Genomic DNA, 27,902 nt, shown 5'->3' with positions numbered 1-27,902 from the left:
TGTGATATTTCCTCCGGCATTTATAGTGGTTTGTCTCTGCCGCTTCCGGTTGTCAGTTCCAGCTGTCCGCTGCAGTGGCCACACTCACAGGAATCCGATTCACTAGAGAGGAAGAAAAGGACAACCAACTCCCATTCCTAGACGTGATGGTACAGAGAACACCGAATGGAGAATTCACCACAAAGGTATACAGGAAAGCCACACACACAGACCAAGTCCTGAACTATGAAAGCAACCACCCCAACACACACAAAAGAAGTTGCATTATGACACTGTTCAAAAGGGCCACAACACATTGTAGTACACCAGAACTGCAAAAAGAGGAAGGAGAACACCTATACACTGTATTCACCAAAAACGATACCCCCACAATTTCATCAACAGATGCCTAAGGGAAAGACAACGGAATGAGGACATGCCACAACCCAAAGGACTAGCCACACTACCATACATCAGGACCATTTCCGAACTGACAGCCAGACTACTACGACCACTAGGACTCATAACAGCACGCAAACCAACAGCCACTCTCAGACAACAACTCACCAGGACAAAGGACCCGATACCCAGCATGAGCAAAATCAACGTAGTGTACAAAATCCCATGCAAGGACTGCACAAAACACTACATAGGACAAACAGGAAGACAGCTAACGATCCATATCCATGAACACCAACTAGCCACGAAACGACACAACGAGCTATCCTTAGTAGCCACACACGCAGATGACAAGCAACATGAATTCGATTGGGACAACACTCCTATTATAGGACAAGCCAAACAGAACAGCCAGTGAATTCCTAGAGGCATGGCACTCATCCACAGATTCAAATCAATAAGCACATCGACCTGGACCCAATATACCGACCACTGCAACGGACAGCTGGAACTGACAACCGGAAGCGGCAGATTCAAACCACTATAAATGCTGGAGGAACTATCATAGAAGCGCTTCACAGGAGGATCCCAAGCACTGAGGATGTCACCTAGACAGGGGACGAAACGTCTGCAACACAAATTCCCAGCTCGGCGAACAGAATCAAAACAACTTGCAAAAGAATGTGATGTAGCAAATGAATTAGAATTGGTGCAGGGTTTCAAATCCCTATGCTGCAGAATTTGAGGTCACAGTCACTTTCGCACAATATGTAATTTCCCGAGGTAATGATCACTTCATGCCAGGCATGAGAAAGCACTTTCCTCTTCTGTAATTCATCCTCAGATTATCGGAATCACTAGTAAGGCTAGCATTTGTCTGTCATTAATTGCTGATTAACGGTTTGACACATCTAAATGGTTTCCTGGGCTACGTCAGAGGGCAGTTAAGTGGTAGTGAGGGACTTCTGTTTATTCTGTGGTGAGGGTTTCATTGACAAGGCTGGTATTTGTTGCCTATTTCTGATTGCCTTTGAATGGAGAGGCTTGCTTGACCATTTCAAAGGGACTGCAGAGTCAACCTCATTGTTTTGTGGAGTCAAGGGGAGGTTAGTCCAGGTAAGCTTTCCATTTCTAAAGGACACTGATGAACTGATTGGGTTTTACGACAATCAGTGAGACTAGCTTTCAACTCCAGAGTTAGAGAAATTAATTGAATTTAAAATCAAGCATCTGCTAAGTTAGGATGTGAACCTGTGTCCAGAGTGTTAATAAGTACCATTATCACCGTACTGCCATCTCCACACAGCCCAGATGATGGTAAAGGTAACACTTTCTTTGCTAAAAGGGCATATTAGTGAACCAGAAGAACATTGTCAATGTCCCAATACCATCATCATTACATCTTACGAATGGCAACATATACAGCCTGAATCTTTAAAAAAACTTCACATTCATATTTGCAAACATCCATGGACATTATTTTATGGATTACCACACGGGGTCTAAGAGTACTAACAGTAACATAACCACTACCTTACCTTGCCCACTAAAGCAGGAGGTGAGTTGACCCATTCTGAGACTCGTCCACATCCTTCGATGTACAGTAACAAAGGCAGGGAGCTGCATGTCCAATCCATAGCTGCTGATGGAATGAGATGGTCTAATCCAGGGTCCCAGAAAACTGACAATAATGAAAAGGGAGGCGAAGGATAAAAATTACTCTACTGGTCAGCCAAATTATTTAAGTGTAAAATCAGACAACACCAGGTTATAGTCCAACAGGTTTACTTGGAAGCACTAGCTTTCAGAACGCTGCTTCTTTATCAGGTGGTTGTGGAGTAAACCTGTTGGACTATAACCTGGTATCTGATATTTAACTTTGCAAACCTCAGTCCAACACCGGCACCTCCAAATCCGTATTATTAAAGGCAACACAGAAGACACTAAATCCTGCAACAAATGGATACCTTCCTGTTATCTATAGCAGAATTAAACCCTACCATGCCTTGGTTTGTGTGTTAGAAATCATTCCTAATCCAGCTGAGTGATTATTTATTCATTTGGGAATTTAAAAGGAATAATTCAAATGATAGAATATATGATAAAATATGCAAAGATTATGCCAATTCCATAGTATCTTAAGGTAATGCATCATTGTCACATTTTCTTTATATCTCCTGTTGTATATCAGTTATATTTTTCCTAACACTTTAATCCTCACTTAATGTATGCATAACATGTATTGAATATTCAACAGAATAACTTGTAGGTGTCAAAGCATAGCATGTGAAGTGAAAGTGCAGGAGTGACGGTTGTCACTAACGTACCGATTACCACCGAACTCTAGAGAGAGAAACAACAACAGCACTCAATTTAAAGTCATTTTTCCAGTTCGATGTCCATAACCTTGTGTGGTTATTTCAAGCGATGAATTGGTACGTTTCTGGAACTCTAGGGGAAGGTGCCTCCTGTCCAATGTCATCGGATTAGTCTTTGTTCTGTTATCAAGGACGTCTTTGCCAAAGACATTTTAAGGTTGCATTTTGTCAAACCCAAGAATAAAATCAACAGGTATTTTCATGTTTAACACTTTAGTGCATTCCTTGGTTACTTGTCGCCAATAGAGTTGTTACTTAGGTCAGTGCCGCAACATGCATATAAATTATCCAATTGACCCCTCGTACTTTTGGCAATATTTATGCATCGAGAAACCAACCACATATTTTTTGGCTGTATTCCAGAAAATTCTGTGAAATCATCTTGAACTGAATTAGCCTGTCCCATGTTACTTTAATAGCCAGATGTAATTCCTTTAAAACGTTATTCCAGTGGGTTACAGAGGTTTTTTGTCATCTTAATCATATTTTCACAGAATCCTGACTGTCCTCTAGGCGATTATCTGAAACTCCCAATCAGTTGACTGTTGCTGTGATATTTCTTAGAACTTATCTGTTTCGTTGGAGACACTAGCTTCCTAATGTTTACCTGACTATTTTGTCAGCTCAAGCATTGATATTGCAGAATTTAATCACATTTCTCAAACTTCCCCTGCAAACAGATTACTCCGAAAATTTAATTTCCAGATTGTTCTACGGGGAATCCAATTTTCAAAGCATTGTTGCTGAGGACAAAAAGAAGGAAACGTTTCACTTTTTACAGTACAGAATATCTTACATCTAGTAACAACAAAATACAGATTTAATTGCAAGTGACTTTTCTTCAGATATTTGAGTTGCACATAATGGCGGGATAGGATTTTGTTTTAAAGAAAACCAAAGTCACTACCAGGTAAGTGGAATAGGAAAAAATGTGCATTTATTGTCACTGGGTAAGGACAAAATCAGGCTCTTTTATGATGCCTCCCCATGCTGACTAGCCTTCCAACCAATGGAATGATACATTTAAGTTTTAGGAGAGAAGATAAAAATGACCAATATACAAAGAGAAATGTGTACAGAATCATATATATGTACATACATTCAACATCTTTCTCGTACCTCCGATGTTACACAAACTTCCTGTTACACCTTTGCTCCATAGAATCTGTTGTCATAAATTGACATTTCTTCTAAGTTGAAAATGTGTTGCTGGAAAAGCGCAGGTCAGGCAGCATCCAAGGAGAAGGAGAATCGACGTTTCGGGCATCAGCCCTTCTTCAGGAATGAGGAAAGTGTGTCCAGCAGGCTAAGATAAAAGGTAGGGAGGAGGGACTTGGGGGAGGGGTGTTGGGAATGCGATAGGTGGAAGGAGGTCAAGGTGAGGGTGATAGGCTGGAGTGGGGGTGGGGGCGGAGAGGTCAGGAAGAAGATTGCAGGTTAGGAAGGTAAGTCACTGGTTGAGGTTTCGATGGGCCAAAAGGGATCTCTTGTTCCTCATCACCTCCCAATTGGGCATCAGGTGGTGATGCCATGTCCGTTTTGTAGGGGTGGGGGTGGGGGGGGGGGTGAGAAGGGGGGTGGGTGGCAATGGAATCAATTGTCCTTTGAGCTTTTAAGTGGCCAACAATGGACATTCCAGATGACTGAGGTCCTGATGTCTGAACTCCCGTCTTTGGGAAGCTGCTGGCCAATAGCAGCTGGCAGTTACTCATTAGCAACAGCACTACCAGGAGGGTTGGCAGCTGGTGGCACTGCCACCCACAAGAGGCTTAGGATCATTGTGGGACCCTAGTCCAAAGGTGACAATGGTGGCGGGATAGGTGTGGAAGGTTGGAAACGAGGGTGGCAGGGTGGGCTTGAGCATTGTCTCCTTTCCTGCTGCTGAGTGCCTCAGTTAGGCACAGATTACCTGATAGTGAGGGATCTTCTCCCCCCACTCGAGCTCTATGGAAACAGCATTTGCTGGGCAGGCTCTTGATGTCCTGGAAAATCTGGTTAATCTCTGAATAATCTGTAAATTGTGGTGGGCGAAGACATCATGGGGGGGTTAATTACTGCATTAATGAGCTGAATTGAATCCATCCAATAGCCAAGATTCTCACCTCAGCCCCCTCTGCACCCTGATTAAATCGCAGGTTTGTCCACAGCCAGGAGACTGAAAAAGGATCTTTCTCTCTCTTTCTCAAGAGGCAAAGTGGATGGGCAACGCTATCAATGACATATTGCACAACGTTAGCAGCTGCTCCTGACATCAGCAGGATCTCAATGTCAGGTTGACCTTTGACCCAAAAGGAAACACCACCATAAACAGAGGTTAGGGTCAGGGTGCTGACAGACGAGATGCTGCAGCTAGGAAACTCAGAGGACGCCTCAGAACTGAGACACTCTTGGACACCCTTATTAAGATGTAAGTATGTTGAAGGCACTTAATTCCTGGAGGCACCATTTTGAGGGAAATCCCTCGACAGGGAGAGTTATGGGCAGATCTGTTGAACTTTTGCGGTCCCTTTATGAGCCCTGTGAAATAACACCCCAACAACACAACACCTTCCTGTCGGGTAACCGTCCCCAGGCTCTGCCAGTTTTCCAAATCAGGAGGGACCAATCTGGATGCCAGGAAAATCCTGGTGAGGACTTCAAGCTGCCCCTCAGTGCCCTCTGGCACGAGGTGATTGTTTATTGGAATCTGATAGAGCTGGGGACCCAACCTCTGGGGAATAAAACCCCCTCAGAGACAGGAATACACTGGGAAACCTCAAGCCATCTGTCATTATTCAGGCAACACTTGACCATGCAGTTGCCTTAGTGCAGAACTGCAAAAGATTTATTGATCCACAGGATATGGAGAGTCAACCTTAATTCAATGCTGCAGGTGTAACCGTGAAGGCATATTTGAAAGTTTCCTTGATACTGATTTGTCTTTACTTTCATAAATAATGGTGATATGACGTAAGTTAAGTTAGACAATTCTGTCAGTGCACATTGGTCCCCATTTCCCAAGTTAAGAACATGAACAGCAACATATTACTGTACAACTCAACTGTAGACACGTTCTAAACATATGTTCAGGTTCAGTGTTGTTTTTAATAGGGTAGAGCACAGTGCCAGGAACAGTTTTCTACAGTCGAGAGTGTTGTGCTGGAAAAGTACAGCAGGTTAGGCAGCATCCGAGGAGCAGGAGAGTCGACGTTTCGGGCATAAGCCTTTCATCAGTTTCTACAGAGTGAGTCTTCTGCGTTCCAGCTTGCCACATAAGGCTTGCTGTCACTGGACGTATATCCACAAAGTCAAACAAATTTGTTTCCAATCAGCCGCTCTCAATGCTTGCAGCAGCCTATGATTGGTCTCACTGCCCAAACCATGGGAGGGCTAGATTGGGTTCAGGGGCCACTGGGCCAAGAATCATCATGGCTGATCTCCAGAATACCGCAATAGAACACAACTGTTCCCAATCCAGCAACTAAAACATAAAGAGAGAAAAAGCTTGCATTGAGATAACATATTTCACAGCTACTGGCCATCCCAAAGTGCTATACAGCCATTGAAATACCTTGGAAGTGTAGAGACTGGTGTAAGGCGGGTAACGTGGCAATGAAGGTGCACACAGCAAGATCCCAGAAACAGCAATGTGATGCTGACCTGATAATCTGGTTTTCTTTGTGGTTTTGAATGGAGGCAGGAATTTTGGCCAAGGCTTCCCCAGGGCAAGCTTCCCAGCTCAACTTTGGAATAGCGCCATAGAACCTTTTACATCTACCCAAGCAGCAGAGAGAACCATCGCTTGGACAGTTGATTTGAAAGACAGCGTCTCCTGCTGTGCAGCATTCCCTCAGTACTTTACTGGAGCTTCAACCTTGATATGTCAGTAGAAGTGGGCAGCACAGTGGCTCAGTGTTTAGCACTGCTGTCTCACAACGCCACGGATCTGGGTTCAATCCTATCCTTGGGCGACTGTCTGTGTGGTGTTTGCACATTCTCCCTTTGTCTGCGTGTGTTTCCTCCCACAGGCTAAAGATGTGCATGTTAGGTAGATTGACCAAGCTAAATTGCCCATGAGAAAGTGAGGACTGGAGATCACAGTCTAGAGTGTGCTGCTGGAAAAGCACAACAGGCCAGGGAGCATCAAGATGAAAGGTGCATGCCCAAAACATTGATTCTTCGGATGCTGCCTGGCCTGCTGTGCTTTTCCAGTGCCACATTCTCGATGCTACATTGCCCAAAGTGTTCAGAGATGCATAGGTTAGGCGCATTAGCCTGGGGAAGTGTAGCGGACTGCGTCTGGGTGCGATGCTCTTTGGAGGGTCGGTATGGATTTGTTGGGCTGAATGGCCTGTTTTCACACTGTAGGGATTCTATAAGTGTTTCTCTCTTTTCTTTTTATCAAGTCCACACGTGGAGCCCTCAAACCCTTACTCCCACTGTTAGTCTCATCCCTCTGTTGTTCGCAAAGCAATACTTATATGTGTGGTTATACAAAACCATGCAACAGCGACAACACAAGGACTCACCACTGCAACGTCAGTCTGGTGAGGGAAAGGGTGCAAATGACAGAAACAAATGGGAAAACTCCAAGCATTGCCTGCAACCCAGAGCTCCTTGACAGCAGCTCAGGAACAGATCTTTCTGCAAAATTATTCTTATCACCTTGCATTAACACCTCTTTCTATCTTCCATCCTCAAATAAATCACACATCAAGGCCCAAGATTAATATTCAAATTAATTAGCATTACAGCATCTACAGAAATATCCTTTGTACACAAAGATTTGGAAAAGGACTATCATTTTGCTGATTTAGACAAACATCTGTCCACTGTTGCAACTGACGTAATAAAATAGAGAAGCTGGAGCCAATTTTTACTTCTTTGAACATTTATTTGTAGACAGAAGCATTACAAGTGTACACCTCCTAACACAATCATACTTTGGATTCAATAAATGTCATTCTATATCTGCTAAATGGAACTCCAATACCACCTTCCCCCATCTCCACCTGTCTTTGTTTTAAGTGCCTCAGTGCCTCCCTACTGGACACAAGGTAGAAACCAATACATTGTCATGGGTCAGACCAGAGCTCATGACAGCACCAGTCAGTTGGCACCCAGGAGCTGACATCAGTCATGTTCCACAGAGTTGGCAAGCAGTCTTGTAGCCACCCAACATCTATTCTGGGCAGGTGATCCACTGCCCTACAGGCACCTGAAAGGACACCTCCTAACTCGATCACACAGGGGCCTGTGTGTGGCACATTACTGGTGTCAGACCAGCAATTTCCACCCAGCAGTCATATTGGAAGGGTTAACACTCCACCCCTGTGTTTTTTGACATGGTCAGTTGAGTGGAGAAGGACAACAGCACAGTTCCTCCCAGTAGGCTGCACCCAATCCTGTGTATAGGTTTGACATAGACTCCATCAATTGTTCTTCCTCTTTTGCAGACGTGACATTTCAAGCAACTGAGGCTAGAAGGATTTACATCCAGCGATTGCTTTATTAGTTCCATGTATTGCTTTGGCTTCACCTGTATTGCAGAAAGCACGTTTTTATTTTGTTCCAAATTTTTATTTGATTTGATTTCTGCAGTGGAGGTCAATATTATTCAGTGTGCATCCCTGTAACTGATTTATATTTTTCACCACAACCGGAATATCACTCTCCACTCGTGCTGAAAATACTACGATGCAACTTTGATGCTTTTGTTCACATCTTGAGCTGAACTTCAGTATTATGGATCATCTGTTTCCAGGGGCCTTTTCTCCCACAACTAGAACTTTGCCTGCTTATTGTCACTGCTGCTGAAATCCTTATCCATTCCAATATCACAGACGGATCGATTTCTCAAATGCATTCCCTGCCACATATCCTTCTCACATATCCTTAAATTCAGCAAAGCCAGGTTACTTCAGCCTACCCCCTCCAACGTCTCATGCACTTGTAACCTCATCCCCTCTCTCCCTGTAACCCTAGCTGCTACCATTCTAACAATCGACATGTGATATACCTTTAAGGGTTGTACGCATAATGTCATCACCATATCATGACATATAACCTAATGATATCAAACTTGCAACAGGGCTCTTGTGGCTTGGTGACAGTGTCCCCACCTCTGGATCAGGTGCTCTGGTTCAAGCCCTGCATACTCTAGTGATGTTGATTAAAATAACAATAAGGCTCATAATCTCCACCTTCCAGTGTTCTGCTCACTTGCAGCATGACACGTTGAGGGAAGTGTACGATAGAACCTGAAAATGTGTTGCTGGAAAAGCGCAGCAGGTCAGGCAGCATCCAAGGAGCAGGAGAATCGATGTTTCGGAATTGCTTCACTTGACTGCAGGCGTGTAAGTGCCTGTTACTGTAGTGTACGTATGTAAATACTCGGAGCTGTAATAAACATCCATTGAATTTTTGAATACCCCATGACCCATGTCTCATTTTTATGGATACAGGAGCTAACGTAATTTGCGGTGCAAGTGAGGACTGCAGATCAGAGCTGAAAAGTGTGGCACTTGAAAAGCGCAGTAGGTCAGGCAGCATCTGAAGAGCAGGAAAGTCAACAGCCCTTCATCAGGAATGTTGACGGGGGTGGGGGGGTTGGGGTGTGGTGGTGGGGTGAAGGGGGCTGAGAGATAAATAGCAGGATGGGGTTGGGGCTAGGGGGAAGGTAGCTGGGAAGGCAAGAGGTCGTTGCAGATGGGGGATGAAAGTGATAGGTCAGAACAGAGGGTGGAGCAGAGAGGTGGGAAGGAAGAGGGACAGGTAGGACAGTTTAAGAGGGTGCTCCGAGTTGGAAGGTTGGATCTGGAATGGGGGGGGAGGGGGGGGGGGGAGAGATGAGGAAACTGGTGAAGTTGATGTTGATGCTGTGTGGTTGGAGGTTCCCAAGGCAGAAGATGAGGTGTTCTTCCTCCAGGCTTGGACTGGGTGGTGGGGGAGGCCCAGGTCTTGCTGGTCCTTGGCAGAATGGGAGGGAGAGTTGAAGTTGTGGAGGCTCCTATGAAGCGCTGCTGTACTGCGTCAGTTGGAATGTATTTGGTTCTGTTTCTGCTACTTCTGGTTGCCGGCTCCAGTTGTTCATTGCAGTGGTCAGTATATTGGGTTGAGGTCAATGTGCTGCAGAGCACTGAGGATGTTACCTAGAAAAAGGACAAAACAACTGCAAACCAAATTCCCAGTTCAGCGAATGTGCCCACAATGACTGCAACCAGCACCCAAGCTATAACTCTTTACACAATCCTTGAACTAACAGATAAGTAAGTGGAGTCGCAGGTAGATAGGATAGTGAAGAAGGTGTTTGGTATGCTTTCCTTTATTTGTCAGAGTATTGAGTACAGGGGTTGGGAGGTCATGTTGCAGCTGTACAGGACATTGGATAGGCCACTGTTGGAATATTGCATGCAGTTCTGGTCTCCTTCCTATTGGAAAGATGCTGTGAAACTTGAAAGGGTTCAGAAAAGATTTACAAGGATGTTGCCAGGGTTGGAGGATTTGAGCTACAGGAAGAGGTTGAACAGGCTGGGGCTGTTTTCCCTGGAGCATCGGAGGTTGAGGGGTGACCTTATAGAAGTTTATAACATCATGAAGGGCATGGATAGGATAAATTGACAAAGTCTTTTCCCTGGGGTGGGAGAGTCCAGAACTAGAGGGCATAGGTTTATGGTGAGAGGGGAAAGATATAAAAGAGACCTAAGGGGTAACGTTGTCATGCAGAGGATGGTATGTGTATGGAATGAGCTGCCAGAAGAAGTGGTGGAGGCTGGTACAATTGCAAGATTTAAAAGGCATCTGGATGGGTATATGAATAGGAAGGGTTTGGAGGGATATGGGCCAGGTACTGGCAGGTGGGACTAGATTGGGTTGGGATATCTCGTCAGCATGGATGGGTTGGACTGAAGGGTCTGTTTCCCTGCTGTACATCTCACTTACTCGATGACTTGTTAACGTAAGTGTGATCATCACATATCTTTAATATCTATCGCACCATTACCATCACATTATTAGCAAACATTTCCACGCGATCTTCACCCTGATTTTCAGATTTTAGTGAGATGCTTTTGTGCATGATAAGCTTTTGTTTATTGTTAAATTGCTGTTGGTTCCCTGTCAATCATGAAATCACTGACCACTAACACGTTATTGACCCTCATACCTGTGCGATTGTATCTGTAAAAGTGGATTGACTTCCTCTGTGTGCAATGTGTTCAAAAATCTAAAGTAAGCCATATTTCAAATTGCATACAATGTTCAAGTTCTGCCCTGGAGCAAATTTGTGGTCTGTTCAAAGGAGAAATGAAAAAAAAAATCTGCAGTGGAAGAAAAGGAAAATATGATATTAATGGATGGATCACTGCTCCCGTGATGCTGGCAATTTTGAAACATCCTTTAAATATGCTCCTCACTCACCTCAACCAACCAGGCTTTGCTCTTTGGGGAGAACAAAACCAAATGGCGGAAATATCAAAGAGCTGAATCTAAATTATAGTAAAGACTATTGTCTTTCCACCTACACATAGAAAGCTAGATGCATTTTCACACTGGAAAAGGGACAGAATACAGTCAGTAATTGATCAGCCACTTAAGCCCCACCTGACATTGCATAAACCAAGCATAAAAGATTAGAAACGTTATTGAACTCAACTACAAATTTGCATGCAATGTTTCCATTTTTAGCCAAAAGGAGCGGATTCATCGAATTAATACTGTAAACTTCACAAAAATGTTCAATATTGTTTCAGACTTTTGACTCTGTAGCTATGCCTTCCACTCTTAGAACCAAGAGGGAAAAACCAGTAAAAATGACGAATGAGACATACCGGTCTGACTTGTATACTTCAAAATGGAGCTGCAGTATTCACAAAAGGTAAAAACAAGGAGTGCAGATGCTAGATTAGAGTGATGCTGGTAAAGCACAGCAGGTCAGGCAGCATCCGAGGAGCAGGAAAATCGACGTTTCAGGCAAAAGCCCTTCATCCGGAATAGAGCAGTACTAACAGTACATTCATTTCCAAGACATACTACCATATATACTCGAGTAATAGTCGGATTTTCTTGACTGCTTTTTCAGGTTAAATTTATGGGGTCAGCTATGAAATGGATACTATTGAGGGGCTGAAATTCATGCCCGTCAAAATTCGTACCATATCATTAGCAGAAGCCCAATTGATATTTCAACGAATAAAGAAAATAAACCCAACAAATTATGGTAATTCTGAAAACCTGGAGCGGAACAACCAGCAAACTGGAAAGCTGGAGCAGGATGTGACAGCCTGCACACTGACTCATCAACATTGATTGGTGAAGAATTGGGGTTGAAATTACACAAGGATATATGGAAAATTCCAGATAACTTGGCTAAAAATAGGGGGTCAACTTTTACATGAGATCGAATATTACTCAAGTACATGAGGTATTTTTTGTTTACTTGTGTTTCCCTGTTGGGAATTTTCAATGGCTTTTCTCTCAGCATACCTGACTTGCTGCTTGGCATTTATATTCTTCAGGCATATAAAGGGTCAACAAATGCCCATTTTCAGGTGTGGGTGGTTGCAAGTCATTTTGTCTTTTTAATTTAGGCACCCCTGCTGGCTTCTTAAATTGAATCTGATTCAATCTGCAAAGGAAGATTCTGCATGTTTTCCAAAATGCCTTCTGCAAAATTCCTGAAAAATTATAGAGCATCCTTAAAGGGTACACTGGAATGCATTGAAAAATTGGTAGAGGGCATTCTAAACCCAAACTTTCCTCATAAAGAGTCAATCTTTTCTGCTTATTTTCCAGAAAACATTGAGAAAATGTATTTCATATTATTGCAGCTCATCTGATACAATACCAGTCCTGAAGAAGGGTCACTGGACCCAGGGTAGCGCGTTGGTTCGGTGGTTAGCACTGTTGCCTCACAGAGCCACAACCCGAGTTTGATTCCACCCTCGGGTGACTTTCTGTGTGGAGTTTGCACGTTCTCCCCACGTCCCCATGGGATCCCCATAGGTGCTCTCTTTTCCTCCCACAGTCCAAAGATGTGCAGGTTGGGTGGACTGGTCATGCTAAATTGCTCATAGTATCCAGGAATGTGCAGGCTAAGTGGATTAGTCATAGGAAATGTGGGGTTACAGCGATTGGGGTGGGTCTGGGTGGGTTGCTCTTCAGAGGGTTGGTATGAACTCGATGGGTCAAATGGTCTGCTTCCACACTGAAACGTTAACTCTGATTCCTCTCCACAGATGCTGAGATTTTCCAGCAGTTTCTGTTTTTCTTTCAAATACTTTTGTACTTTATTTTCCAGGAACAATAAAAGCATCATTTCATGTTATTGGAGTGGATCTGTTACAACTGATATCCAAATACTTTCAGTGATAAAATACAATCTTTTATGCCCACCCTCTTAATAATGTAACTGCAAACTAAACAAAAGCAATTCCACAGGCAATCTTCTAACTAATTAAAGAGAGAGCTTGTGCTCATTGCAATTTTTAAAAATTTGTACCTTTTCCCACTCCTGCTGTTTTGCAGATTCACTTTTTCTTACTCAGAGACAACTTATCTATATAACTCTCGTACCACATGCTGATGAATGTTTTCAGGAATTTTTTTCCCTTCAGAAACCCAACTCACAGTAAAGAGGCAATGCAGCAATGCCTCGTGCACGAGTGTGTATGTGTTCATAACAGGACTGTACAGGTGGATTAAAACAAAACTGGCTCAGTGGGAGCACTCTCACTTTTGAGTCAAAAGGTTGTGTGTTCCGGTCCCAAAGCGGACACTCAATGTTTCAGACTAAAGGAAGATATGCTTTTGTGGTGCAGTGGTATGTCCCTATATCCGGGCCAGGAGACCCAGGTTCAGGCCCCTCCTGGTCCAGATGTATTTATAGTAACATCTCTGAACAGGCTGATTAGAAAATATCTGTAAGGGTGAGACATGATGACAATGGAATAGTGTAGGATAGATCGGCTTCAGATTGGTTCCACAGGTTGGCGCAACATTGAGGGCCAAAGGGCCTGTACTGCACTGTAATGTTCTATGTTCTATGTATAGGAGAAAAGAATTGTACGAATCTCTCTCCCAAATATGAGAACTGTTGCTGACTATTAAATATCTACAAGTGCAACACATAGATTAAACGTAGCCTTCTGAAAATCGTGGTAAGTCAATTTACATTTAGTGAGCATGGATTTTACACACTGAAGGACCATTTGAGTGATGAGAAGAGCTGACATGTTGAACACCAGGCTCCCTGACCTGTCTTGAAAGTGTACCATGGAGCATTGTCAAACCCAATTTTCTGAGGTACAACAAATATTTGAATTCAACAGTTAACGTGTCAACAATTGTTGCACAAGTGGCATCTTTGATTTGTGACTCTAAAGGGAATTTAGCGAAGTCACCAGAATATAACCTCTCATTCTTTGGCACTGAAACACCAGTTGCCATCCTGCACCAGGCTCTGAGGAGTCCTGTGTGGAAGTTGAAGTTGATGGAACTGTCATGTTTCAATGACATGATCAGCTGATGTCTTTCTTAATGGCAAACCAATATATGGCTCACCCTCCAATTTCTTGATGTCATCTGTATCCATGTAACCTATCTGTATCTGGTCCAGCATGCCTTGATTTAGAATGGTTTGCCTTTGAATATTATATTGTTGCGGAGTCTGAGCTAATATCTGTGTGACCACTCTCTGTCTGGGATCTGTTGAATGCATTTTCAGGCCACCTGCCAATGATGACTTTTTTGAGGCTATGCAGCTGTTAATCAACTGGTATAGCTTGCTGAATCTGCTCTGCTTCACTGTGACCAAAATGGATAAGAGCAATGTTACTGTCGAGGAATCTTTAATGTTACAACCGATGACCTTATCACCTAGTGGACCGTGATAATATGAGATTGATAATAACTGGTCCATATCTTTTAATGATATGAACATTCTCATGTGTCCATCCTGAGGATCAATATTAGCATTTCAAATGGATAGTGCAGGAGATATTCGACCTATTATAAATAATTACTCATTTTGTGTGGATTCCTGAGAACTGCTTACGTAAGATGTGTAAAGGGATGATATTTTCACTTGTAGGAGTTTCAGTCTTGGCATATGGTACATGTACCTCATTCATTTTGGGAAACATCACTTGCATGGGGGTAAGGGTTTGTGGTGACATCCATCAAATTGGCCAAATCTACTGGTGTCTGTCGGCTGTGTCATCTTGGTTACCCCTTGGCCTTGGTTGACGTTTTTGTGAGCCATGAATAGAACTTCAAAAGGTTTCCCTAACATTGTTCCTCAATTGGTTCTTCTTCAGACACTGCTGTGGAGTATTGTGTTTCACTCTGAGTTTCTTGGGGAGATGGAAGTTCCATCACATTTTAGCTCAATGCCCTCGTTTAAACATAGCTGACAGCACAAAATGCTGGCTGTGATATAAGCCCCACCTCATACAGGATCTGGGTGTCCAACTGAAACTGTTGATGGTTGCATTAATTGTTCAAGAGTCAAGTACTTGGAGATGCTGCTGATCTATTACAATTGCTTTGAATTTATGTCCTGCTTCTCACAGTGCGTCAATGGTTTAAATTTTTTAGGTTTGTCTCGAAGTGCTATTCAGAAAGATTGGTGTGCATAGAGTTAATTATCAGTTCCATAAAATGTTTTAGCTAAGGTAGCTGGAGTTCAATCACACTTCATCCCTTTGTGCCAACACCTAGCCACATTGTTCAATTGTTTCACCTGGCTGTTGTCAGATGAGGAAGTGAGGTCTGCAGATATTAGAGATCAGAGTCAAGAGTAGGGTGCTAGGAAAGCACAGTAGGTCAGGCAGCATCCGAGGAGCAGGAGAATCGATGTTTCAGGCAAAAGCCCTTCTTCAGGAATGACACTGGGAGCCTCCTGGGTGGAGAGACAAATTGGAGGGGGGGGGGGTGGAGCTTGGGGGGGGTAGAAGGTAGCTGAGAAGGTAGCAAAAGGTGGATGGAGGTGAGGGTAATGGTGATAGGTCAGAGAGGAGGGTGGAGAGGATAGGTGGGAAGGAAGATGTATAGGTAGGACAGGTCATGAATGTGGTGTCGAGTTGGAAGGTTAGAACTGGGATAAGATGGGGGCAGGAGAAATGAGGAAATTGGTGAAATCCACATTAATGCAATGGGGTTGGAGGGTCCCAAGACAGAAGTTGAGGGATTTCCCCAGTTTCCTCATTTCCCCTCCTCCCACCTTATCCCACTTCTAACCTTCCAGCTCAGCACCATCCTCATGACCTGTCCCACCTGTCCATCTTCCTTCCCACCTATTTGCTTCAGCCTCCCCTCTGACCTAACACCATTACCCCCATCTCTGTCGACCTTTTGCACTCTTAGCCACCTTCCCCCCAGCCCCACCCTCCCCTCCCATTTATCTCTCCACCCTCTCAGCTCACAAGCCTCATTCCTGATGAAGGGCTCTTGCCTGAAACATCAATTCTGCTACTCCTCGGATGCTGCCTGACCTACCGTGCTTTTCCAGCACTCCACTATCGACACTGTTGTCATATGGTGTGAACTAAAGTTTTTATAATCTAAAGTTGATTTGAACTTTAATTTGATCCTCTAAAGTCTGAAAGGCTTTGGTAAAATCTTTGCAGCCATCATCAGAAGTACTGAAGGATTTTATTCACCTTAACCCTTCAGTGCTCAAAATGAGAAGAAAGTTTATTGTATATTTTGTTCTTTGTCAGTTACCTGCTGATCCCGAAAGACTTATTTTTTTGTTTGAATAAATGAAGTTCTGACAGAATGTTAATGTAATGTCAATCCATTGCTCTGGGTTATCTGAAATAAGGCAAAAGTGAGGACTGCAGATGCTGGAAATCAGAGTTTAGATTAGAGTGGTGCTGGAAAAGCACAGCAGGTCAGGCAGCATCCGAGGAGCAGGAAAATCGAGGTTTTGGACAAAAGCCCTTCAGAGGAAACTCTGAAATAACTCCACAAAGGCTGGTATCCCATCACCAACTCACTCTTTATTTATGTGGGGAAAGTCTTTGACTCTGATCCAGTTCCCTCAGAGCCAGCTCCCAGAATGAACAAAACCGCTGATGCTGCTTTATTTTTCCTTCTTGTTTTTTTTTGGTTCTTCCCACACTACTGCCTAACTACAGTAGTGCTTATTTTTCCCCAGCACCCATGGTGTGAGACACAGTGAAAGACACGAGGTGCACGAATCTTTATTCAATTTCCACCACCAGGAAGATAGGAAACCACCAGAGTGGCCAGTGACAAGCATTGCTCTTCAAAGGGCGGCACTGTGTGATCAAAACAGTGAAGGGGAGGGTAGGGACTAAATCAAAATAGAGTTGGAGGGGGAAATAATGCACTCCACTCCCTGACGCTCCTGTTTCTTTTTTTTCCAATAAATAAATTGCTTTTATTCATTCAAGGGATGTGGATGTCACTGGCTGGGCCAGCATTTATTGCCGATCTCTATCTGTCCTTGAGATGGCGCTTGAGAGCTTTTTTCTTGAACCAGTGCACTCCATAGGGAGACCCACAATGCCCTGAGGGAGAGAATTCCAGAAATCTGACCAAGCAACACTGCAATAGATTTCCAAGTCAGGGTGGTGAATGTCTTGGATGGAAACTTGCAGGTGGTGGCATTCCAATGCATCTACTGCCCTTGGCCTTCCAGATGGCAGTGGTCATGAGTTGGAAGGTGCTGTCTGAGGAGCCTTGGTGAACTTCCGCAGTGCATCTTGTCGATGGTGTGACGCTTCTGTTTCTATCTGTCAGCCAGGCCTCCCTGATTGGACCAGAATAACAGCCCCAATCGGGAAGCTCTAAGAAGTCCACCTGGCTGAACGTGTTATAATCACTACACTTACTACTTTTATTTTATGGATTTATGTTTTCTAACTTACTGCTGTGAGATTCTGTTTGACCGTGCATTGTGTTTCTGTCTTCTTGTTGGCTTCTCTGCCAGTTTATTTATTGGATGTTGCCCCCTCACTGAATGTCAGACATGTAGGAGAAGGATTTTTGCATTCACATCGGAAAAGGAATGATGACATTACATGAGCTTTTTAGAAGATTTCAGGCTAATTTGCAGAGAGAAATTGACCAACATCTCGACACAGATAAGCCTATTAATGTAGAAGGTGACCTTTTTGTGTATTTTCTTCTGAGAAAATGTTGGAACTCATTTAAAGATCCTATTTATTCTTTGGTGTTGTGGACCAGGCCAGAGCCCCTAAAAACATTCTGAAAAGGTAGCCCAGCCACTAACATTGCCCGTTGTTTTAAGCAGGTGTAAGTGGATATTCCAGTAGTGATGCAACTGGCCGAACCACTCTGTTTTAAACAAAACAAAATTTATTTATACATGAACAAAAGCAAACCAAATTTAGAATAACATAACTATTTGAAAACCCAATCCATTCTATCACAACTTGATGATGCTGTTCCAAATACTTGAAATATTCCCATAAACACCCCCGTGGCAAAAAAAAAAGGTAAAACCAAATCCAGGTTCTTACAGGAGAGATGTCAGATAGAGAGAGGATCAGCATGGAGCTGTTTCTTTGGCCAGCAACCTCAAAACTGACTGCTTGCTAAAATCAAAACCTGAACTGGGAGAACTGACCACTCCTCTTTTTTTGTATAAGTGTTTTAAAAATCACTTAAAAAGCTTCTTCAAGTCGATAAACCCAGACACATCAGAATCAATGCATTTAAGACCCCTCTGAGAAAAAAACACCAAGGACAACATAACTTTGTTAAAGGAGCAGCAGCATCGCATGGGGTTAGCAGTCTCTCCAACTTTACTTTCCTTTTCAAGTGGGAGAGAGATAGTGTTCTTCATTATAGGTAGAAGTCTTTCGTTTTGGTTTTAATTCAAGGCTATAACATCACAAACGCATTCATGTAGCTCGGGTTCGGTGCTTCTGAATTCACTGCTGCTGCTCTGCAGCTCACCTTCCTGCCGAAGAGCTCTCTTTATAAGCTAGATTTAAGCGAAAACTAAATAAAAGTGAGAACAGAAGAAAGGGTATAATAGGAGAAAAAAAGCAGACAAAGAGGACAAGCCCAGGCACAGAAGCCCAGATGCTGCCTAATCTGCCACCGCCATCTTGAATCCTAGATCTGTACCAATGACTCAATAATGGTGTGCATGCTATTCCTGGCACCCAACTGCTCACACGTTGTGTAATTTTATAAGGTGGTGTTGGGCAGTTCACACACCAATGGAATAATGGAGGCAACTAATGACCTGTAAAGCCCCATCCCTCTGCTGCCATAGTTTTTCAAGTGTTGGGTACACACTGGCACCAAGTGGGAATGACTACATGAGTTGGTGATGGGTAAAGCAAGTCCCTAATCCCATGGGAGACATCTTCATCCCAAAGTCTAACCACTTCCACAATCAGGTGAAGCCCTGGCTCAAGCTAATTAACGATCTGCTGATCATTCAATTGTATAGTAACAGGGAAGCCACTCCTGGAGTTGGTGTACATACAGCTCTGTAGTGGGAGGGATGGGGGATTTGGTGAAAGGTTGATGAGGATTAGGACATGATAAAGTGGAGAAGAGCAAGGTGTAAGTGGGGAGGTCTCCTTAGGCCTGTCCACTGTGTGATACCTCAATGCGTTCGGTTTCTCTGGCGAAGCCTATTGCTTCCGATCTTTATCTCAATGTTGTGTTAAACTATCATCAGTTAATTTTTGTCAGAACTCCAGTGAATGTCCTCCTTTTGTGATAGGGAGATGAATGATGATATTGAGCTTACATGGGCTCTAGATTACTCTTTGCTGCACCTGAATTAATACTTTCAGAATGTGGAAAGCTTTGACTAATTCCTACATGCCATCAGTGACTACACTTTAAAAGTTCCTCAGTGTCTGTAAAATGTCTGGGGAGCACCCAAGCTGTTCAAATGAAAAGGATTAGCTCACCTGTCTTTGTTGATGGCTGTTCCCTCTTGGATCCTATTACCCTCCTCCATTCCCCCACCCAACCGCCCAACATTAGGACTTTTGGATATGTCTGGATAATTAACCACTGCCCATCCCTTGTTAGTTCAGGTGCGGAATACCCTAATAAAATAGTTGACCTTGTTATGTGCATCTCTCTGGGTAGAGTTAACAATGTCCATGAGGTCAAAAGCAAATATTGTTTGTAAAATAGCATTGTAATCTGGGAAAATTGTTATAACATTCTATCTATAATGATGTGATGGATCAGGATGATAGTAGCAGCAATTGAACATTGTGAAAACCAAGATTAGACAGAAGTAGAAAAATCACTCCTAGTGAATATTTGTGTGAGTCTCCAGTAATATTTTTCAACTAAAGGAGTGTCCAGTCATTTTTTAAATTAACATTCACTATGTAGTCTTCAATAGCTCACATGTTCTGTGATTGATTGTGACAGTCTCCTGACTGACCTGTGCTCACTAAACCTGATAAGATGAGCCTGGGTAATTCTGGTCTCCTTTCTATCGAAATGATGTTGTGAAACTTGAAAGGGCTCAGAAAAGATTTACAAGGATGTTGCTAGGGTTGGAGGATTTGAGCTTTAGGGAGAGGTTGAATAGGTTGGGGCTGTTTTCCCTGGAGCATTGGAGACTGAGGGGTGACCTTACAGAGATTTTATAAAATCATGAGGGGTATGGATAGGGTAAATAGACAAGTTCTTTTTCCTGGGGTGGGGGAGTCCAGAACTAGAGGGCATAGGTTTAGGATGAGAGGGGAAAGATACAAAAGAGACATAAGAGACAACCTTTTCACGCAGAGGGTGGCGCGTGGAAGGAATGAGCTGCCAGAGGAAGTGGGAGAGGCTGGTACAATTGCAACATTTAAAAGGCATCTGGATGGGTATATGAATAGGGAGGGTTTGGAGGGATATGGGCCGGGTGCTAACAAGTGGGACTAGATTGGGTTAGGTTATCTGCTTGACATGGATGAATTGGACCAAAGGGTCTGTTTCCGTGTTGTACATCTCTAATGACTCTATGACTATTAACCCGAGGTAAGTGAACAGACAAATAGAGAAACCGCTGGAAGTTGAGTTGAAACATGGTGTTGATCTGTTTAAAGCAAACACTATAAAAGGAAGTTCTGGCAAACTTAAAAGCTAATGCCAAATCTTCATTGTTCTGAAGCAAATCAAATGTTTAAAATGTACAACACACTCACCAACTGGACTTCCTCAATTTAATAAGAGGTTATTGTTGTTTTTGATTTGATTTGAATTGATTTGATTTATTTTGGTCACATGTACCAAGGTACATTGAAAGGTTTTGTCTTCCATGCAGTACAGGAAGATCATAGTATACAAAATACATTAGCGTAATAGCATAGAGTGAGGAATACAATGCTATGGCTGCAGGAAGGTTCTCAAAAAGCAAGTTTAACATTCGATTGCAAATTTGAGAGGTCCATTCAGAAATCTAATAACATGGGAAAGGAGAGGCAGAAATAGAACGGCTTTTGAAAAGTTGCTAACAATTTCTCCCTCCCTTTCTTTGTTTAATATGAGGTTTACTACAGCTTGGAGACAGCCTGGTGGATTGCCATGGTCAGCTGCCTGAAGTTATAGCTCACTGAGCGTCTCTCCCAAAAGGTTGGCACTTGCAGCTCAGGGTGCCTGTTGGATGGAAGCAACAATTGCAGCTTTTCCTTCACTCTGATCTTTTAGCTCCAACCAGCTGTCGAATGCCAAAGTAACAATTTGCTTTTTGATTCCTGTTGTCTGATACCACAGCCAGCTGTCCGGAACTGCAGCTGCTGATTCCTATTCTCGCTTGATTTTACTACATTCAAAGGATTCTTTCTTTTGACAGGTTGAACGACAGCTGTAACTTGAACTAGCCTGACCAGAACAGCACCAGAGGCAGTCTGACTATGCTAACTTTCACAAGAAACCTTTTCACTCAATGTTGCATGGGCAGAAATTGAATCCCAGATGCCAAAAACTTGCATTTATATAGCTCCTCCAACAAAGTAATGCATTCTGGCAATAGTCAGAAAACAATTGACAACTAGCTGAAAGAGAGACATTAGGGAAGGTAATGGATAGCATGGAGAAAGAGGGAGGTTTTAAATGGAATCTTAAGGGAGATTAGAGAGCTGCTGAACTGGAGAGGATTGGAGATAAGTTTAGAGTCTAGCCAGCTGAAGGCGCTGTGTTCAATGACAGTGCAACTAATATTAGGCACCACAGAAAAGGTTACAGTTGGCAAAATACAGTGTCCTTAAAGGACTGGAGGAGGATACAGCAGTGAGGAAGGCTGAGGCCATGGGTGGATGTGAACACGAGAGGGTGAAAATTTTCATTTTGAGGCACTGGTGAACTGGAAACCAACATACATCAGCAAGCATGGGCATATATACAAGAAGAAATTCCCCTCAAAACTTAAACCTACAATACAACGTGCGTTATAACAGAACGTCCTGTACTGTATGTACGTGTCTAATTTGAATTTTAAAGCCCTCCAAAACCAGAGGTAGATATACACACTGAGTTTCAAGGTGAAAAGTCAGTGTGGGTGCAGTGGCCGCCATTTTGAAATGCCATCAACATCTAATACAAAGAGTCATCCTGGACTAAACTCCTGCATATCTTGATGAAGCAGCACATATTGCCTGCTAATCGCCACCAACCAATTTTCAGGTCTCAGTAAATAAAAACTGCATTTGTAAGGTTCAAAATTAAGTATAATATGAGTGTAGCATGTTACAGCTGAAAGAGAGAGTCAACTTACAGAACAAGTCTATGCAAGAACCTTAACGTTTGAACCTGGAAAATTGGGTCATCTCATGTGACAGGTATTCACCATGCTTTATAGTAGGCCTGTGCCAGCAAAGCTGACATTAATTTGCACAAAGTTAATCTTACAACTGATTCAAATCTATTTTAGAATTTAACCGATAAAGATAAATACTCATAAGTTATGTATTCCATTTGTTCTCTGTACATCAGGGCACAAGAATTAATTAAAAACAGTAGTTAACAGAAATAGAGGGTGAAAATTTCTACAGAAACATAGAATTAGCGTCAATGTGGGATTATCAAATTTGTCACTTGTGTAAGAACATTTAAGCTGAATATTAATTACTGTCATATGAATTCTGATTGAATTAACCCAGTAACCACATACTGTAAAATGTCACGTAATATTGGCATCATTTCCAAGCTGGCTTTATCAGTGTTCTCCCTCTCTACCTTTTCAAAATTCCAAATTACAGTATAAATAGGCCCAGATGCACTGAGTCGTGTATAATGAGGAGGGTGGCATGGTGGCTCAGTGGTTAGTACTACAGCCTCATAGCGCTAGACACCCGGGTTCAATTCCAGCCTTGGGTGACTGTCTCTGTGGAGTTTGCACATTCTCCCCGTGTTGCTGTGGGTTTCCTCTGGGTGCTCTGGTTTCCTCCCACTTATCCAAAGATATGCAGTTTAGGTGAATTGGCCATGCTAAATTGCCCATTGTATTAGGTGCATTAGTCAGGGGTTCATATAAGGTAGGGGTGTGGGTGTGTTACTCTCCGGAGGGTCAGTATGGACTTGTTGGGCTGAAGGGCTTGTGTCCATTCTGTAGGGAGTCTAATCTGGTATTCTATAGATGAAGCTGCAAAAGGGTAATAGACTATTCTCCCCAAGGGAAGAACATCACGGCTACAGGGATAGGATGGGGGAATGACACTAAGTGAATCATGCAGTTAGAGAGTCCGTACAGACATGATAGGCCAAACAGCATCCTCATGCATTGATTCTGAATTCTGTGATGGAACTGAACTAGACTGGACATATAATTATTGTGACCATAGGAGCAGGGCAGAGTCAAGAAGTTCAGTGGTGAGTAACTCATTTCCTGTCTCTCCACTGTCCATTGTCTACAGGGCACGGGTCAGGAGTGTGATGGAACACTGTCCATTTGCTCCCTTCAACACAGATTCACAGTGGTGGGACAAGATGTAGTGAAGCAACTCACCAATGCTCTGTCAACAGCACCTTCAAGGGAAAACACAGCCTGTAACTTCCAAGTCAGGGTGGTTTCAGGCTTAGAGGGAACAATATCACTGCTTTTTCAGGATCCTGGATCAAAGTCCTGAAACTCCCTTCCTAATAGCACTGTGGGTATAACTGTCCCTTAAGGGTTGCTGTGGTTCAAGAAGGCAGCTTCCCACAGCCATCTCAAGGCCAACTCTGGAAGGGCAATTAATGCTGGCCTAGCTGTCTGATACCCACTTCCTAAGGATGAAAAAATTGAAAAAAAATCCTTGTGCCACCATTCAAATATTTGAATTTGGTGTGTGTACAATAATGAACTCAGCAATCAATGGTAGCTGTTATAGTCCCTGCTGATGGTGAAATTTGGCTTGATAGACAATGAGTTTTATATTTTGCAATTTGGTTACCGTCATAATGAGTCACCAGACATATTCATATGAGGCTGTCAATGCACTTTTAACAAAAGAATATAAGTATACTGCACACAAAAAATACGTAACTACATATATGTGACAATTTGGAAAGACTATCATAAACAGCGAAATGAAAGATTCAAACCTTTCCCCCTGCAATATTCTTTACAGGCACTCAATCCCAGTGAAGTATCACTTTAAAATTTCTTACTGAACTGATGAAGTTGCATATATTTCCTTTCTGCACTTTTGACTTGTATATCATATTTTCTGCATATTCACCAGATGTGATTCTCTATTGTCTCTCCATAAGACAAATAGCCATCTGGGCTAACTCATTGACTTCTTCTACTGAACTCTAAGAAATAAACTTAAGGCTTTGACAGAATTTATGATAGTAAAGATACTGGTTTGGATATTTTCTTCTGAATTGTCACTTGCCTCTGGCTATGAACCTTAACGTCTGTAGGTCATGAACCTGTAAGTCAACAATAAGCAGCTTGTTGGCTCCTTTACTTTGAGTTACATGATTTCTTGGAAAGGCTGTCTTTAGATCATTGTTCCAAATTTACAATTCTGAAGGAGAGCAGGGGACTTGATATGTTAACTCTGTTTCTCATTCCATCGGTGTTACTAGACCTGTTGAGTTTTGCCAACACTTTATTTTTGCCTCAAATTAGTCCATGAGCCTGATTAGATTAGATCCCCTACAGTATGGAAACAGGCCCTTCAGCCCAACAAGCACATACCAACCCTCTGAAGAGCAACCCACTCAGACCCATTCACCTACATTTTACCCCTGACTAATCCACCTAACACCACAGGCAATTTAGCATGGCCAATTCACCTAACCTGCACATCTTTGGAGTGTGGGAGAAAACCGGAGCACCCAGAGGAAACCCACGCAGACACAGGGAGAATGTGCAAACTCCACACAGACAGTCACCTGAGGCGGGGATTGAACCTGGTTCCCTGGCGCTGTGAGGCAGCAGTGCTAACCACTAAAAAAAAAATCAGACCTTCAGAGAACTGAAAACCAAAAGAACCACTAACCTCTACTTTAGAAACCAAGGTCCCAAAAATGATACTGTCTTATAAACGGCCATCACACAATGCACAGCCTTCAGTTCTGTCTCTTCACAATCGTCACGGGGTATGGTACCTGTAAAATTGAAGTGACAATGTTTTGTATAAGCCTTGATGACCAGAATTTGGAGCCAGCAGAGTCATCATCAGATAAAGATGACATGTAATTCCTACCTGGCATTTAAGTTGCCTTCATGTGGAATTAAAAATAAGAAGGGATAGAAGAGCAGTCACCTGAGACCTACTGATGGCTGATTGTCCACTCATTAATCACGTACAAGGGGAGAGACAGGAGGCTGCCAGTAGTAATGAGAACACAATTAATGCCACTTTACTTGCACAGAACTGTTATTCCCCAGATGCTGTTTTCTTCAGGAACAGGACCTGGTGGTCATGCCTGCGCATTGATGCGATTAGAGCTTTCAGATGAAGAGCTGAAGTCAATGTGAAGGTGCATGTAGAAAGCTTCAATTAAAATGACAGCACTGTTGCTTTAGGGTTAGGAGACTGCAAGAATCATTTATCATTGGTATTTCACTGTATGAATACTGATGTCATCCATAATGTACATCAAGCATAGAAAGTGAAACACGTATGTGTAATCTACTTAAATAGAATACCTTATCCTACTGGATCTCTAACACAATGCTAGAATTATAATATGAAATGCTGTCAGTCTTCAAACATTTCACATTTCTATAAACAGTCCTTAATTCTGAAAGTTCTCCATACCCCTTTGGGACCCTGGAACACTATGTACCTGAATTCAACTGGTCATTTGAGACTATCATTCACAAGTCAAATCAGGACTTCAGTATGATGCAGTACTGAAATTCAGAGGAGCGAAGGAAATCTCACAAAGCTTTTCCTGCAGTAATATTTGCTGTTTCTATTTTGGCTAGCCAGTGTGTGCTCTCCTTACTAGCTGGGGTGTTTTCTACAACTAGTTCAATAATTGGAGCAGGGCATGTAGCTATCTCGCTCTCACAGAAACATCTGTATTTCCTATTGAGCTGTGTTAGACCTAGCCCCGAATGGCCAGAGCAACTGGAAATTCCAGAGCAATGGGATATTCAAGGAGTGGGAAAGGTTTTCCCTGTTGAAAATGCGTCTAGTTTTCAGTCAATACTTTGAACTTGATATTACATGCTGCTGAAAGTAATAAATCAAATCAAAATCAAAACCTATTACACGTAGTGAGGTACAGTGAAAAGTATTATTTTGCATGCTAGCCAGACAAAACATAGCGTACATAAATACATTAGGCTAAAAAAACAGGACGCAGAATATATTGTTACAGCTACAGAGAACGTGCAGTGAAAGATCAACTCTAATATATAAAAGGTCTGCTCATGAGTCTGATAACAACGGGGAAGAAGCTGTTCTTGAATCTTTTGGTGGGTGTTTTCCAACCTTTGTATCTTTTGCCCTTTGGAATAGGATGGAAGAGAATATAACCGAGATGGGAGGCCTCTTTGATAATGCTTTCACAATTCTCTGTGTCTTTATGCGGGTTTGCACAGAGCAGTTGTCATACAAGCCACGTTACATCCAGATAGGATGCTTTCTACGGTGCATCTAATCAAAATTGATAAGAGCCAACGCAGACATGCTCAATTTCCTTTGCCTTCTGAGAAAGTAGGGGCATTGGTGTGTACTTGACTGCAGCATTGAGGTGGATGGGCCAGGATAGCAGTGTGTCTTTTGATGGTGGGGGCCATGTAAAATAGCATGGATGTCCATCTCACCAGCCTCACATCCATCCCTGAGCTCGCCCCTAAAATACAGAGTGTGGCAGGGTGTTGAAATCAGCAGAAATATAAATAAGTAAATAGACCAGGGCAAAAGGCTTTTCAAAAGCCCCGAGATCAACCCCCTCATTCCTAAATATGGTTGGAGTAGGCATTCAGAGGTGAGTGGGCAGCCTTTTTGTACTAAAAGTATTTTGAAAACTGCCGAGAGTGTGCAGTTTCCTTGTCAGAGGCTTTTCTCCTAGGAGATACTAGGCCCCTTCCCCCCACCCACACAGTCTTTAAAAAGATGAAAAGAAAATTTATACAATTCACAGAAGTGAGAAAAAAGTATTTTTGTACAACTATAATGCTTCAGTACATTGCCATTCCTGGAAAATTCAAATCCACTCAGATTGTTTTATGATAATTTTTATTATTTCAATTTTTCTTCCATGTATTATTGATTTATGCTGATTGGACCTATGGTAAGCCAGAAGCATTCACTGCACTTTGCCTGTTCAGCATTAACATCAATTTAAACCTACCTCCTTGTCAAGCTTTAGTCACCTGTTTAAATATCAACTCATTCAGTTTATTTGATAATGCTCTTGCAGTGCCAGGTGACTACATTCAAGATGCTACCAAAATTCAAGTTGTTATTGTCGTCATTGCATATAGGATACAGTTTTCTCTGCAAGGTTTAAAGGTAATTCATGTTTAAGGTAAAGGCATGGTATATATTGTATTTTGGGGAAAAAAACTGTGTGCCTTTAATTCCAGAAGACCGTTAGCACTCCTGACTCCTCAAGACTGCAGTTCGCTCCTTCCCTCCCTGTGTCTTCACCTGAGGAGTGTGTTTATTTCAGCTTCACCAATGATCAAGATCCAAGCAATTATGTTCCCTAACTGTGTGGCCAGATTGCCAGTTGAATATAATGGTAGTCTTTTCT

At 42.7% G+C, this 27,902-nt stretch overlaps 1 long non-coding RNA gene across 3 annotated transcripts in view; it reads right to left on the bottom strand.

Annotated features, from left to right (window-relative positions):
- The window catches only part of LOC140453449 (uncharacterized), a 45,767-nt gene extending 41,555 nt beyond the window's left edge, over positions 1–4,212 (bottom strand). For 2 of the 3 annotated variants that reach the window (XR_011952390.1, XR_011952388.1), the window contains exons 1-2: positions 3,876–4,212; positions 1,917–2,059 (exon numbers count right to left, since the gene is read on the bottom strand). This is a non-coding gene — a long non-coding RNA (uncharacterized lncRNA). Of the gene's footprint in view, positions 1–1,916; positions 2,060–3,855 lie in introns of all 3 variants that reach the window. The other variant, XR_011952389.1, reaches the window with a different exon arrangement.
- Positions 4,213–27,902: the final 23,690 nt, after the last annotated feature.

Source organism: Chiloscyllium punctatum, chromosome 27 (assembly GCF_047496795.1).
Source record: "Chiloscyllium punctatum isolate Juve2018m chromosome 27, sChiPun1.3, whole genome shotgun sequence".
Lineage (NCBI taxonomy): Eukaryota > Metazoa > Chordata > Chondrichthyes > Orectolobiformes > Hemiscylliidae > Chiloscyllium > Chiloscyllium punctatum.
Note: the sequence above shows the minus strand (reverse complement) of the source record. Positions and strands in the feature narration are given on the sequence as shown.